The sequence below is a fragment of the Colobus angolensis genome, unplaced genomic scaffold, assembly GCF_000951035.1.
Source record: "Colobus angolensis palliatus isolate OR3802 unplaced genomic scaffold, Cang.pa_1.0 Scaffold1, whole genome shotgun sequence".
Taxonomy (NCBI): domain Eukaryota; kingdom Metazoa; phylum Chordata; class Mammalia; order Primates; family Cercopithecidae; genus Colobus; species Colobus angolensis.
This window is the reverse complement of record NW_012110918.1, coordinates 18,963,203-18,967,110: the sequence shown is the minus strand read 5'-3', so window position 1 is coordinate 18,967,110 and position 3,908 is coordinate 18,963,203. Positions and strand designations below refer to the sequence as shown.

Sequence of the window (3,908 nt, the reverse complement as noted above, 5' to 3'; positions counted from 1 at the left end):
GCCTGGGCTAGAGGGCAGTGGCGCGATCATGGCTCACTGCAAGCCCAGGCTCAAGCGATCCTCCCGCCTCAGCCTCCTGAATAGCTGGGACTACAGGCACGTACCACCACACCTGTTTTGTTTTTGTAGAGATGGGGGGGTCTCACTGTATTTCTGAGGCTGGGCTCAAATTCCTGGGCTCAAGAGATCCACCCACCTCAATCTCCCAAAGTGCTGGGATTACAGGCATGAGCCACTGCACCCAGCCTTTTCCAGCTTTCTCAACAACACGTCCCATGTTTTCATTCTGCACTGGACCCCACATGTCCTGAAGCTGGCCCTATATTCTAAGGTACAAATATCAGGAAATGGTGCATGTCCTCAGGCGGATCTGCTTCTGTAGGCAGGTATCAGGGAGCCTCGATCCCAGAAACATTCACAACCAGGAGGCTGGTGTTGGGTGTTCCAACAACATGTGATGAGCAGGTCTGTAAGTGGCTGTCGAGCACTCCAGAGTTTTTCTTTGGCCTGGAGAAGAATTTTGGGGTTTTTGCCCCCCCCCGTCCCCCCGCCATTTGCTGCATGGTAACTGTAATAAGGAAGGTGCTGGAAAGGGCTGCCAGGTCTGCAATTCAGTGTGGCAACTTGCTGTCGGGGTAAAGGCTGGCTCAGGAGCGCACACCCATTTAAGATCCTCACACTCGGAGCTACGGGCAAGGGCCACACCCAGAAGAGGAGGGAGGTTGACCTCAAGCGGCCTCGTAAAACAAAGACGAGCGTTCTCATTTAATGTCCAGTCATTTGGGATGTGTTTTAGACTAAGGAAGATTTCCACTCCAGGTCCTGCCAGGGGCTGCTGCGAGAAATTATCACACAGGTCCTCTCATCTGGATCACCAGACAACAGCTGGGGCTCTTGGTGTGGACGGCGGGGTCAGGCTCTCCGGAGGTCTCGCAGGTGGTGGCAGAAAGCGCACCGAGCACACAGCAGCACAGCCCTCCGGTGCCGATGCATTGAGATGCAGCCACTCCTCGGAGGTGAGAACGCTCCTGGGATCATTCTACCCCCACCACCCAAATGACATTCACGGAAAACCAAAGCGGGCTCTCCACCAAACATCCACGCCTCCCCCGGGGGTGAGGCCACAGGAGAGGCTGTGGGGCAGCGCCTGGGTCCCCTCCTTCCTCTATTCAGTCCACAGCAATTCCTTCTGCCATTCAGCAGAGCAGTAGCCTCCAAATGGTTTTGACTGTACACCTCTAAGTGAAAAACTAAGTAGAAATCAATATTTGAATATATGAAATACAATATCAAGTAACAAGGCAAAGGATGGAATGGGAGAAAATATTCACAATACACGTATCTCACAAAGGACTTCTGTTCAGGGTATAATAACAAGCTTAATATTCAGTAAGACGGTGAACAACCCAATAAAAATGGTCATTCACTATAGATGACATAGAAATGGCCAAAAGCATATGCAGAGATGCCCAACACCACTGATCATCAGTAAAAGGCAAATTAAACCACATTTGATGTAAATGATCCAAAGTATTAAAAAAATACACATACCGAGATACCACTACATACCTGGAGAATGGCTAAGATCAAAAGACTGACAAAGCCAAGTGCTAACAAGCATACGGGGCAACTAGGGCTGTCACATGCTGCCAGCAAGAATATGAACCGGTGCAATGCTTGGAAAAGCGGCTCAGCTTTTCGTGAAATAAATGCACACTGCCCACCCGGCCCCACCAATCTACCTGTAGTTACCCGCCAAGAGAAACGAGAGCACCAGTGCACACAGATGTGACTCCTCCACAAATGCTCACAGCAGCGTGATGCGTAGCAGCCCAGACTGGACACTGTCTAGACAGTCAGCCATAGGTAATGGATCCACAAATGGCACATCCATGGAAGAGAATCCACTCAGCTGCCACCCAGCAATCACAAAGGAAAACTGCCCAATCCATTCAACTGCCGCCCAGCAAACGCAAAGGAAAACTGCCCACACAAGTAACATGGGTGAACCCCAAATAAACCATGTGAATAAGAGTGAGCCAAACACCAGCATGTTCTACATGATTCCATGTCTATGAAACCCTGGAAGAAAACACTTCTACGGAAGGGGAGGCACAGAGGTGACTGTCTGGGACTCTCCGGGGGGATGAGGCTGACTGCCAAGGGGCAAGAGGAAGGTTTGGGGGTGAGGGGTAATATCTTAATCTATTGTTTTAATTGGGATTTTGGTTACATGGATATATACGGTTGTCAAAACTCTTTGAAAGGTACACTTAAAATAAGTTTGTTTTATGTGAAGTATACCTCAAAAAAAAGTTTAAAGTAAAAATAAAGTGGCACAACAATATATTAATATATGTATAAATTATATTACAGTATTGCACATTGTAAAACAGAAAAATAGCAACTAAGCAGGATGAAAAAAATAACCAGAAGTATTATTTTTCCTCCTAAACTCTTAAAACAAGCTTGTCTGCCAGGCGCAGTGGCTCAAGCCTGTAATCCCAGCACTTTGGGAGGCCAAGATGGGCGGATCACGAGGTCAGGAGATCGAGACCATCCTGGCTAACACGGTGAAACCCCGTCTCTTCTAAAAATTCCAAAAACTAGCCGGGCGAGGTGGCGGGCGCCTGTAGTCCCAGCTACTCGGGAGGCTGAGGCAGGAGAATGGCGTGAACCCGGGAGGCGGAACTTACAGTGAGCCGAGATCTGGTCACTTCACTCCAACCTGGGCGACGGAGCGAGACTCCGTCTCAAAAAAAAAAAAAGCAAAAACAAAACAAACAAACAAAAAAAAACAAGCTTGTCCAACCCACGGCCCATAGGCTGCATGCAGCCCAGGATGGCTTTGAATGTAGCCCAAAACAAATTCATCAACTTTCTTAAAACACGATGATTTTTTAGATTTTTTCAGCTCACCAGCTCTTGTTAGTGCAGACAATACTTCTTCCAGTGTAGCCCAGGAAAGCCAAAAGACTGGACACCCTGAGTGTAAAATAATCACCTTGATCACTTCTGGGGAACAATGATGGAGACTAATACTACACCCTGAATACTCTAAGCAGAGGGAGTATGATGCTTAGGGTTGTAGCTTTAAAATCAATAATAACAGACAAACAATTACACAGTATAAAACAGATCAGTGTATGGAGTTCTTTCTTTCTCCTTCCTTTTTTTTTTGCTCTTGTCGCCCAGGCTGGAGTGCAGTGGCACCATCTCGGCTCACTGCAACCTCCACCTCCCGGGTTAAAGTGATTCCCCTGCCTCAGCCTCCGCCAGCTGGGATTACAGGCACCCACCACCACGCCTGGCTAATTTTTGTATTTTTAGTAGAGATGGACAGGGTTTCACCATGTTGGGCAGGATGGTCTCGATCCCCTGACCTCAGGTGATCCGCACACCTCGGCCTCCCAAAGTACTAGGATTGCAGGTATGAGCCACTGCACCCAGCCTGAGTTCTTTATTTAAAAGCAAGTTTCAGGTTGGGCTCAGTGGCTCACACCAATTATCCCTGAACTTGGGAGTCTGAGGTGGGAGGAACACTTGAGCCCAGGAGTTCAAGACCAGTCTGGAAACATGGTGAGACCCCCATCGCTGTTTAAAAAAAAAAAAAGGTGAGCTGTTACTACTGTTTGACACTGGGACACAGCACTTCATCCTGAGGGCCCTCCACTCAGGGACCTGCGGCGAAGAGCTCCTGCACGTGTGCCCAGGCCTCTAGCTTCCCCACCACACTTACAAGTGCTCAGACCTCTAACTTCCCCACCACACTTACAAGTTCTCAAGTTCTAGCTTCCCCACCACATTTACAAATGCCCAGACCTCTAGCTTCCCCACCACACTTACAAGTGCCCAGACCTCTAGCTTCCCTACCACACTTACAAGTGCCCAGACCTCTAGCTTCCCCA

General features: G+C 48.7%; 1 protein-coding gene across 1 annotated transcript in view; it reads right to left on the bottom strand.

Annotated features, from left to right (window-relative positions):
• Positions 1-3,908, bottom strand: part of FOXK2 (forkhead box K2) — a 105,131-nt gene that overhangs the window by 52,823 nt on the left and 48,400 nt on the right. The window lies entirely within an intron of this gene.